This window comes from Phytophthora infestans, genomic scaffold (assembly GCF_000142945.1).
Source record: "Phytophthora infestans T30-4 supercont1.9 genomic scaffold, whole genome shotgun sequence".
Lineage (NCBI taxonomy): Eukaryota > Oomycota > Peronosporomycetes > Peronosporales > Peronosporaceae > Phytophthora > Phytophthora infestans.
The window spans coordinates 885,573-897,844 of record NW_003303750.1 but is presented as its reverse complement, the minus strand read 5'-3'; positions in this window follow the sequence as shown (position 1 = coordinate 897,844).

The following is a 12,272-nucleotide window of genomic DNA, read 5'->3' as shown; positions in this document are numbered from 1 at the left end:
GGCGGTCCACCCGTATAACACCTGCTTTGTGCGCTCGAAACGTGGCCTTCTTGGTTTTCGCTCCGCGCGGTATAGATCCTCAGGCTGTTGACAACGCGATTGAAGAAGACTTTGATCTTGCCGAACAAGCGCCTCCTGCCTGTGCCCCGGGTGCTCCAACTCGGCTGAATCGTCAAGGCATCCATTTCTTCACTGGGTCTTCAATCGGTGAGCTCGGCTCAGATGACGAGAGTGCGTCTGATGACGACTCGACGGACGATGGGTTGGGTTCTCCCAATCTCCGAGGCGCGTCTCCGAGTATAAATCTGTTCGGCACCCCACTCCCCAGTGGAACGGATCCGCCTCAACCCACTTCAGCCGAGTCGGGTCCTGAGGCATCTGGTTCGGCTTCAGCTCCGTTGGCTAGCTCGGCGATGATACTTCTTGCCACGGCTGCGGATGTTGCATCTCCTTCCGCAGTTTCCCAAGGGATGACGTCCGCTACGACGCCACGCCTCTAATCGTCGAGTCCGCTGAGCTCTTCCCAGCTGTCTCCGTCGGGTTCAACTCACTTGGAGTCCGGATCGCCAACTTTTTAGTTTTCTTCTTTTGACTGGGCGTCCCGTAGGTATCGTTCAGGACTTCATTTCGTAATTATTCAGTATATGTAGTTTCGACACAGTAGCATTTTATCTCAACTTGGCCTGTGTCGTCCGCTGAGTTGGGGTAACTTTTGGTGCAATAGCTGTTAATCCTCATCTGCAACTTGCACCATTTGCAGACGGTTTTCACGCTTCTTCTGTCGTAGATAGTCAAACAGGAGACCTCCACATGACAAATTCGACAGTGGTTCCTAAGTAGGCTCATCGTAGCCGACCCACTAAACTTTAAACTTCCGTTGTGATCGTGACGTACTCGTGGATAATGGTAGCTCATCGTCGAGAATTGCTTCGACTTCATACTGGTTCGTACTTGTGTCTGGCTCCCAGCTGTCTTCAGGCAGTAATTCTTCGTCAAAGTCAAATCGCTGAGTCTCTTCGAGGTCGGCGATTAGTCTCGTCTTTGGTCTTCTGCCGAGTTCGGTGACTGCCTTCAGACGTGATACATGGACTATTGGGTAGAACCTATATCCGCTCTTGTCGGGCAATCCAATTCATAGGCGAATTCTTCCACCTTCTTCTTCACCCTGAATGGTCCATGTCATCGGTGGGCTAACTTCTTGGTCAGGCCCGACTTGACTCGCTCCATAAACAACCAGACTTGATCTCCCTTTTTGAACAATGATTTGGTGGATTCATCGCCTGGTTCTGCAACTTCATCTTCGTCATCTGCTGTGTTGGGAATGGATCTTTTCTCCTTCTTGCTCAACGCTTCGTTGTGCTCTAGAGCTCGTCGTGCTTTCTCTCGCACTTGGAGCTCAGCTGCTAATCGAAGTGCCACTTCTCGTTGTCAGTTCGCTTCTCGGCGCCACTCGACTGCGTCCGCCGAGTTGACTGGGCGTCCCTGTCCACGTCGTATTGAACTCGTCATAGCCTTGAGTGTAGACTTGGCGTCCCAGCCATGTACCAGATAAAAAGGGGTTTCTCGCCGAGTCGAATCTCTTGAGTTGTTGATAGCGTGTACCATCTTCTCGGCGATGTCATCCCAGTCGGCTTGAAGTGGGTCTTCCATGTAGACCCGTATAGTCTGAGCCATTGTCTTGACTGACCTCTCTTGTTGACCGTTGGCTTGTGGTCGGTAACTCAGCGTAGCTCTTGATCTCGACTGCATCATCTCGGAGAACTTTTCGAATACCTCACTCATAAACCTTGGATCTCGGTCGTGCCGTATCAGAGACGGAGCACTGAACTGCCTGAAGACGCATTCCTCAAATACCTTGGCCACTTAGAGTGCTCCGGTGTCATTCATAGCTTTAGCGATAACGAATCCCGTGAAGTGGTCCTGGAACAGCAGCAGTGCAGTATTGCCCCGCTGAGTTCGAGGAAGGGGAATCACGAACTCCATTGACACGACTTGGAATGGATGGTCTGACACCACATTTCCCGGCGAGTAACCTCTCAACTGCGGCTTGCTCTTACTGGTATTGCAGTCCTCGCAGGCCCTAACATGTTTCACCACGTCGGCGTAAATACCAATCCAGTAGTAGTCGGCTTTGCCTCGGTGATACGTTCTGACAATGCCTTGATGCCCTCCTTCGATCGAGTTGTGACAGTTATGAAGTATTTCGTCGACCATAGTTGACGGAATCACCAATCTCAATGAGAGGTTCGGCTCGCCGAGTTCGCCCAGTCGGCGAGCTTCATCTCGGCGGTACAACAGGCCGTCTTCGCTGAGTACAAAGACTTCTGCGACCTTGCCGGCATTCTGAGCTCGACGGTGTGTAAGGTCCTCAAATTCATCTCTCAGGTACGCCTTCAGATCGGCCCACCTGAGTTCTTCATCTTGTGCCTTCGCGATTCGTCGTCTCCGCTCCGTCTGTACTGTCACTGGATCAATGTCGTTGGCATTCCTAGCTGTCTGGGCTGACTCCATCTGCGACCCTGTTTCGACATTCGGGGTCGTGTGGTTAGTCCGCCGAGTCGACGCCCTGCTGACTTGTTCGAATTCATCTCCACTACTTTCAAACGCAGATTCTCTAGGATTTGTTGCCAAGGCTTCGTGATCCTGACTTTCTCCTCTTGCTCTAGCCGAGTCTTTATCCAGCTCGTCCTCAAAGTGAACTCGGCGTACTCGGCTACGAGTGACTGCCGTGACAATCGGGGTTTCCGCTGGGTTGCCTGTGGCGTACAGTTCTTCGGCTACTCGGTTAATCATTCTCAGTTCTGCTTTCCTATCCGTCCCGAGAATTACTCGTCCAGCTTTAGCTTCCAGTGCTTCTGTAGCGAGCGAATCAGCCGCTGCGTTATAGTGTCGCGCTATGTGTCGATACCGGACCGAGTTGAGTTGCTTCGTGAGATCCTTGTGTCGAGCTAGCTCCACTTGCAATGTTTCCTTCTTGCATGCTATCACCCCCATGGATTGCTGGATTGCAAGCCGGGAGTCACCCACGATAATCAGATCGGTTATCCCTCGGTCAATCGCCGCCAAGACGCCATTGTTCATGCCAGTGTACTCGGCGATGTTGACTGTGGTGGACGACAGGTACGCACTCGCAGCGATCTCTATGTCCCAATTCGGAAGGCGCCACAGTATCCGTGAACAACTGCCATACCCGCCGTACTTAGCTGTCTTCGCTGAGCCATCAAATGACAGCACGCATCCCGCAAAGTCAGCTGGTATGCGGGCGTAGAGCAGTTCTGGGTCCATTCGAGCTATCGCCGAGTTCTTAAAGGGAGGGGCAAGGTGCTTCAAGGAATCGTCGAGTCCGATAAACGGGGTTATCGACGCCTGGAGCAACTGGGCGAAATCTACATCTCGTTCACGTACTCGCTTCATCTTAAATCGTAGGGCGACAACATAACGGCAAAACTGACTGCGCGGCCGTACAGCAACTTTGACTTAAACACCCACTCCAGCGTGGAGAAACGGGTGTAGACGTGTAGCGTCTTTCCCGCCAAGAGAGTGTAGCACACTTTCAGCAATTGTAACAGCGCGACTACTTCTTTCTCGGCGGGATGATAGCCGAGTTCATTCTCCTTTAGTACGCGTCCGCAGAAGCGAACTGGGTGCAGCTTGTCGTCGTGCGGTTGCATCAATGTACTGCTCAGTGCCCACTCATTGGCGTACAACATTATATGTACTTCTTTCGCCGAGTCGAAATGACGCAGAATTGGAGCTTCTGCTACCCGTCTTTTGAGCTCGGCGAATGACGCTTTTGCTGACGCCAAGTCACCCCCAGGGCCAAAGTCCGTATCCTTGAGCTGATAGAGTACTGCTCCGTAAACAGCCAAGTTCTGGATGAATCGGCCGTAATAGTTCAGGGCACCGAGGAAAGCTTGCATCCCTTTCTTTGATTTCGGGAAGGCGAGCTCGGCGATCGCGGCTATCTTCTTCTCATCAGCGCGTATGCCACTCGGCGTAATCTCGTGCGATAGGAAATCAACCTTGGGTTGGACGAAGATACTCTTGGTAAAGCTGATGCTAATTCGACATTCTGTGAACCGGGCTAGTAATCGGTCGAGTGTCTCCAAGCAGGCGTCGAGCGTCTCCCCTCCAAAAAAGATATCATCGACAAACGACCTCCGCTTGAACACCGGAATCAAGGAAGACTGGTCTGGCTCTCCATTAGCAAATATGTCGCCGTCCGGTCCGTTGACCAGGTCTTGGACCGGATCGCAGTCAGCTTGTGATTGGTGGTCAGCTTCAAACTTCGTCAGCTGACTCCGCGTTGAATCGCTGACTCCGCCGAGCTCAACTCGCCGAGTTCCCGACTCGGCTTCAGCAACAGCCATTCGTTCAGCAAACAACTGCCATCCTCCCTTTGGTTGAAAATATCCCCATAGAGCGTTGTCAATCAGTCGTTGGTAGATCATAGGCGCATTCTTCAATCCAAACGGCATTCGTAACCATTCAAAGTGTCCAAGCGCACAGACGAACGCTGAGATCTGCCGAGCTCGGCGTGTCATCAAGACTGCCCAGAACCCACTCGCAGCATCGAGCGAGCAAAACCACAAGTAGCTCTCCAATTCGGTAAGCAGGTCATCAACCAGTGGTATAGCGTATTCCATCGGTGTCGTAACCGCATTAACCAGTTTATAGTCAATGCATAGCCGAATATCCACACCATTTTTCTTGAGCACTATCACCACTGGCGAGGCCCAAGGGCTGCCCGAGAATGATATCAACCCAGCTCGAAGCAGCCCCTTCAGCAACTCGTAAAGTTTGCTCAAGTGGCGGAGAGGTATCCGCCGAGCTCTCTGCTTAATGGGTGCGTGTCCTTGAACGTCGATGTCGCACAATGCTCCGTACGCTGGAAGCGGCAGGGCATTACCACTTGAAATCATTATCCCTTCGTGCTTTTGTAGTTCTGCCACCAATTAGGCCGACTGTGCCGGCGTATGACTACTCGACTTGACGTTTGCAGCGCCATAGTCGAGTTCGGTAGGCTCAACTTCAGTGAGGTCGGGAAGGAAGGCCAGCTCGTGAGCGTAGTCCGTCAATTCCAGATCTGTTCCACTACGCTCAAAGGCGTTGGTCGTACCATCGTCAACATCATCCTCTTGCTCCTCTTCGGTCGCGGCGATAGCCAAATAGTGTTGTCTTAGGGTTTCCGTTGGGTCTCTCGTCGAGTTGCACTCGTCATCTTCAGCTTGGTTTAAAACGTAGTCAATTCCGCCGGGGTCGAACACCGTCGCCGCTGAGTTCGTTACCCCGACCTCAGCTATAATACCTTCCAACAGTGATACCTCTGGTAATTCATAGTTGTCGGCTGCGTCAGGGCCCGTATTCGCTGAGTTCACTGCGATGGTCGATCTTACTCCTGCGTTTTCTAACTTGGCTCGTAGGTAGATGGTATCATCGTCACGCTGTCTAACTACTTCCGGACCGGTCGTAGTCTCCATAGTCTCCAACGCTGAGTCCGCCGTAGCTGGGTCGTCGCTCGGCTTTATTCCTTCAGGTGGTAATACCTCCCGACTATCATAGTCCTTGGTCGCGTCGGAGTGATTATCCGCTGAGTTGGTTGTGACGGCAGAACTAACTTCCGTGCATGCAAACGCGTCTTCGGCATAGCTGACATCCTGACAACATGCTATGGCCGCGTCCGACGCACTCTCAGTGTTTAGATCTGCTGACGCCGAGTCCACTGCCCCCGACTGGATAATGCAGGCTTCCGGTGTACCCATCGCTGAGTTCACCACGGCTGCGGAACCTGGTCTAATGACTCCAAACTTGGCTCGGTTGTCAGCAACGGGTTGGGCGTCACTTAGGGCGCGTTCCGAGCGTCCTTCAAGGTCTCCTTCCGTTATAGCTGAGTCTTCAGTCGCCGACACGTCTTCCTTGGCCCTTACTTCACTTGTTCCTTCAACCGCTGAGTTCGTGTTGACGTCAGAAATGGCGCCATCGTCTTCAAACTGGACAGCTGATACGTACGCCGTGCTACACGATGGCCAAGGGACATCTTGGCCATCGTGTAGCACCGGCGTACGATCCGCTCGGACGTCTTTCAGCTTGAACGCTGAGTTTATAGCCGGGTCACCCCTTGTCACCCCTGAAGTCGATATGACGTCTGCGTTACCGGGTCGCCTCTTGTCGTCGCTGGCTTCAGTATCAGCTTCGATCCTTCTCCAGCGTTCGGCGCATGTTAATTCTGGACCACTTTCCACTGGAGGAGGTCGTCTTTCCACCGCCGTCGGAGTTGGGTATTTCTTTCTCTTTCCACAGCTGGCGGCTGGTGTGACAACCAGTCTTCGTACAGTCGTTGTACTTTCTGCAGCAAATCCTTATCCATCGCCGACTCAAAGGCCAATGTCTGCCAGTCACGGTACTTCGCCGAGTTCACGCGGACCTATCCCTCATTGGCCAGTACTCCGTGTGGCTGCCATTATATCACATAAAAGTGAGGTGGGCACCAGACTGACGTCTGTCGTACGTTCGTAATCAGGACATGGGTTGGTCTTCCTCGGCGATTAAAAACAACCGTTGGAATCCAACCCTTCGTCCGTCGCACCCACAAGTCATGCGTCGACTCACTGGGTTGTCGCCTGGGCAATTTGAACTCAGCGGTCATTCGACTTTCGATCGTTAACCCGTCTGGTGGTCCGCATGGGACATTTGGTCCGAACTCGGTCTTGGTCGGCGCATTACTTGATCGGATGAGTGGGATCACCATCTCTTCGGGTAGCTTGACCGCCGAGTTGTACAGATCCAGACGGATCCCAGCTGGGATCATGAAGTCGGTGCCGAGAATCAAATCGACTCCGGCATGATGAGGCATTATCCATACTTCAAACTCGTATGCCACTTCCCAGCCGAGTGTCATCTTCACCACTGCTCTTGACGTTGTCACCATTCTGTCCTTACTTATTCCTTGTATGTCGATTCGCTTATCTCGGCTGGCCACTCTCTTGAGACGCAGTTTCCTCGCGAAGTATTCACTAATCGCCGAGACATTTGCTCCGGTATCCAATAATATCTTGGTCCTTCGGTCGTTCACTGAACCCAATACGAGAGCTCTCATTCTAACTCGGCGATCAAACGTCTGTGCTGACCACCATCCCAGCCGTTCTCCCGGAAGCAGCTTCATAATTCTGGTACGATGCACAGCCTGGTCTGACCGCCGAGTTACACTTGCAATCGCTCGGTGGTTATCATCTAACTCACCGAGCTCACGTTCAATTCCGTCGATTTCACACATCCAATTGCCATCCCCGCTTCTTCCCTCGGGCCGTCCTGTTCGCCTACGAAGGCAAACAAGAAGTTCGCCTCAACTGCAGGTTCAGCTGACTGTGGCAGCCCGGCATATTCCAACCCAGTCAGTGTTGGCGGGCCGCTGAGTTTAAATCACTCGGCGCGTAAAGGTTTTGCAGATCTTCTGGCACTAGCGACTTGTCGACGGAGTTTTTCACGAACGCAGCCAGCTTCTCATATTGACGAAACAGCTCGCACTGGCCGCCTTCATGGATTTGTCTGCAGAATTTGCAGCGTCGTCGACAGTAGTGAGCCGAGTGCCCCATTCTTCCACAAGCTGCACAAGGTCCTCGTTGGGTGTTGTCGCGTGATCCATCTCCACGGTTTGACTGTTCTCGTTGGTTGTACGGTCGCGGAGGTCGGTTCGCTGAGTTTCCCCAACTTCGATTTGAGCCATTCTGGTCTCCCGCCGAGTTCTCTAGCCGGTCCGGTGTATTTCCTTTATCATTGGAAACACCGGCGTCAATGTAGTCGTCGTCTTCCGCTAAGTCGTGTCCTCCGGACTGGGCCTCATCATTCCATTCGTCTTCGGAGTTGTACGGACTCGGCGGGTTCTGATCGATGAGTTCCTCCCCGTCAGAGTCAGCGTCTACGACAGTGACTCGGCGGTCGCGGTTTTCTTCCTTGCGACTGCGCTTCTCATCTCGACGTCCATCTCGGCGTTCATCTCGGCGGCCCTGATCCTTCCGCTTATCGTCTCTGCTTCGTGCGATCACGAGTCGGTCGCGTTGCTTCTTGCGCTTTTCACCGAGGATCCGACGATTGATTATCTGTTCCACCTTACGGATGTCTTCCAACTGCAAGGGGTACATCAAATCCATCACATCGTCATCACCACAATGCAGCAAAAAGTGTTCGACATGGTCAGCCGCGTCGGCGCCACCCTTCTCGTACTGGATCTTGGCTGTCCGAGCATACCCGTTGAGTCGGATCAGGAAGTCGCAGATCGGTTCGTTGACTTTACGTCTCGCCGAGTAGTAACGAGTGCGGGCGGATTGGTCGAACGGTGAGCAATAATAATCCAGGAACGCCTCGCGGAGTAGTTTCCAACGTCGCTGAGTCTTCTTCGGCAGCTGCCTGTACCAACTCTTCGCCGCGCGTCCCAAGCATAGCGAGAAAGGTTCGCACCAGGCACTTTGGGGCATCCTGGTGCTCTTCATCTCGTAGATGAAACGCTTGAGCCACTGGAGCGACGCATCAGAGCGGTAGCGCTTTCCTTCGAGCTCGGCGATTTTGTCGAGTGAGGCGTGGGTTCGGACTTCTAGGTACTGCGTCGAGTCTTCTTCAGCCGCGTCAAAGCTCAAGTTTCGGATGTAGTCCTTCACGGTTTCTTCACGGTTACCTTTCATGTCGAAGGCGTCGTCGTCTTCTTCATCCTCTTCGTAAGCCTCAGCCTCGTCAGCAGCGTCATACAATTAACGGTGGTAGCGACCAACATTCCGCTGTCCACGACTCGGTGCTCGCTGAGTCGGGTTTAGCTTCATTGGAGTCAGCATGTGGGAGCCTTCGAAGTACGGAGTCCCTTGCGTAGCGCGGAACACTTCACGTCTCTTCGTCTCCGGGGTCTTCGGCAAAGGAATTTTGCTTGGGTCTTCGCCGAGTGGTTTGAACTCGGCTACTCGGCTGTACACCTTCTTCGTTCCACCAGGGGACTTCTCCAACCCAAACGCCACTCTCAACTTCTTCTTCCATTGCCAGAGCTCAGCTCCGCCACGGGTCAGACTCCAGTCGGACAGGATGAGGCTGTTTGGTCGGCTGTTGCACCGATAGCCCATCGCCTTCAACAGCAGCACAGTTTCTTCCACCAACTGATTGATGTTGGCTGCACGCACCGGTTGAGCTAACTCGGGACCCAACATCGGCCACTTCGCCTGCGCCATCGCCACAGGCGCGAACATCATCATCCATTCCGATCTCGTTCTCATCTCCTCGCCGAGTCGAGCCAACACTTTATTGGCGCTCGGCGTATCGGCGTTCCTCGTCGCTTTCGGGATAAGGGGCGGACGGTTCCCTTGAGCAACGCCGTGTTCTTCTTCATCTTCTTAATCGTCCGCACCTTTGTCGAGCTCGGCGGATAAGTTGCGCTCGACAGGACGTGGGACTCCCATGCGTCCCACCTGCAGCGTCAACTCTTCCACCTCGCCAAGTAGCTCGGCGGTAGTCTTCGGTTCTCCGAGCTCAGCGGTCTCGGCCTTCTCTTCATACTCTCCTTCACTTGCATCTCCGTTCTCGCTCTCCTGTCTTGGCCATCCTCGTCGAACGGGACGGTTCGTCCCACCTCCATCGTCATGGCGATGAGTCGTTGATCCGCCGGGTCCGACCCCGCGAGAGGCGATCCTCCAGCCGTCGCTGGGCTTCCGTCGCTCGGAGTTGCTGATCCCTTGACCATTTTCACTCTTCTCTTTCTCTTCTCTTCCTCTTAACTTGGTTAGCTGGCACCTATAAAAACAAGCACACACTCCTGTTCCCGGGTCGCGGCACCAGTTGTGGTGTAGTAGAACACACAAATACCGTCAGATGTGGATTCCTTACACAAACCACAACGAATCGCCGAGTTAGGTCGGCGGTTGTATGGCCTGCGCAGAGGGTGGTCCCCTCGCGGTCCGGCCCTTCCGGGACAGACGAGTGGCTCGCTTCCACTCGGTTCCGACTAACCAAGTCAGATCACTTCCGAGGCTCCGCCGAGTTTGGATCGGCTGAGCTCGTTCACAACCCTGTGCCCTCCACCAAAGGATGGACGACGGCGCACGAGCGCTTTTACAGGTCACCGAGCGCAGAGGCTGCTCAGCTAGAAGTGTTACGGCACCCGGGCTATCCGACGTACCGGCCCGCTGAGTATGCGGGACTTTCTTTCGCGCGTAGCGAGACTTTGTCCTACCCGGACCGACCTAATCTCTTGGCGCTACCAATCAATACCCTACAAGCTATGCCTCTCGAGTATTGACGGTAGGCATAATCCAGCCCTATGCAGGGACTTACCGGAAAAGTGTACACGTGTCTTGGACTAGGAAAATTCTGCTCTGTTATCTTCTGGGAGCCCTTTCGGCTCCCCCTATTTAACCCTATGCTTCTTATACAAATATCTAGTGAAATGTAGTCGTTTCGGATCTCTACCGACCCTTCAGCTGAGTTCCGGCGACCGTTGAGCCCAGCGGCCATCCGGATAGCATATCCGGACAGATCGCCAAGTACTTACCGTGATCCTTTGCTCCTAAGCTTTGGGTTATCAGACCGAGCCAATTCTTGACCTAAAGTAGGTTGGCGTATGGTCGAATCTGGAAATCCCTACACCACATTGGGTTTTCCTCCTAATCTAATATTCTAAGCTAAAGGTATTTATTAACGAATGATTGACAGAATCATATTATTCTAATTGGTTTAAGATATTGACTTTCAACTAATGAATGCCTTGAATGCATGCATACCAACAGTCTGCGAAATGTAGCCATTGGTGTATCTCACACCAATGTGGAAACCTCTTTCGTAAGCAAGTGTGTATATGTAGCCACTTGCGTGTAAGCCCGTTACACCCCCCATTCAGCTAGGACTTCTCTAGTCTTGACACATCATTCAAAGTATTGACGAGGCCGTCAAAACGTTTGAATAACCCGATCTCATTTCGCAATGAGCTCGCCGAGGAAGACACCCGCGCAAGAGTATGCTCCGGCAGACCCTGTTACGTCTGTGCCTGCACCTGCAGGCTCCACCACTTCAGATTCCGCGCAAGCGAGCACGCCCGCGACAGAAAGTAATATTTTTTGTCATCACACAGTACTACGCTATGCTTTAGCAAAAACATGCACAAGCTACGACTGACAAGCCGTTCGTCGTCATGGAGGGAACCGATGGAGACATACCCATTGAATATGGGTCTGACATCGAAGACGTCCCCATGGAAGACGAGGACACCCCATCCCCAGCTGTCGGCTCTAAGTCGACCGAACTAACGCCCGATCCCCCTGCTGGATCGCGGCGTGGCCGTGACGATGTACCGGATGCTTCTGAGTCGAAGCGTCTGACATCCATCAAACTCTGATCGCAGCGTGCAAAAGACGCAGTGTCATTTTTATCACTTATCGACTAGTATCAAATGTGCGTTACGCAAAACAACATTTTCGTTTTAGACAAAAATGGTTGTCTGTCCACATTTCGCGATGATATGATGCTTAGCTTTGACATTTTTGTTCTTTTATTTAGCGTTACCAAGAATATGTTATAGCTTTAATTTTTACAACCACGTTTTGTTCCTACAGCCAACTATGGGGGCGTTTGAGGTATCGGAGGAGAGCTTGTCAATCGAACCGAAATTGGCGATCTCGCTCTAAGACACGCCGTATTAATACACCGAGCAGACCACCAAGAAGCTTTACTTCGCGCCCGAAGATGCGGCTGGTCGCAACAGTTCGATGGCGGCGGGAAGACAAGAACGTCATCCCCTCGTACGCTGGGCCCGGGCTTGCGCCAAGTCTCTTCGTCACCGTCTCTAGCACTAACCAATGTTATCGTCTCTCCAGAGCCGACTCGAGCTTTGACCTCGTCGCACGATGATACTGAGTCTCCCCGAGCGTCATCTTCTGTTGACCTCACGAATTCACTTAGGCGAATTGCTGGGTCTTGCGAGAAAGAAATCCAATTAGCGGCTCCGGACCACCAGCAAAGACGCCGAGCAGACTTAAAGTACAGAGATTCTACTTCTGTCTACGGATATTTGGTTATGTGTTCATTACTCCTTTTATTTTTAAGAACCTCCGCAAGCATTGCAAGCGCAGCTATCGAGAGCGATGGCTATCTCCAACTTGGCATTAAGCTGGAGAGACCACGACAGAGTGGGATGACAACAGGAGATCGGTTGACGACATGTCGAGACGACAAGGAAAGTATCCTGGCGCTGCTTTGGCGTTCTTCAATCAGCTGCGGTGACGCGAGCAGAGTGACAGGACCGCCTG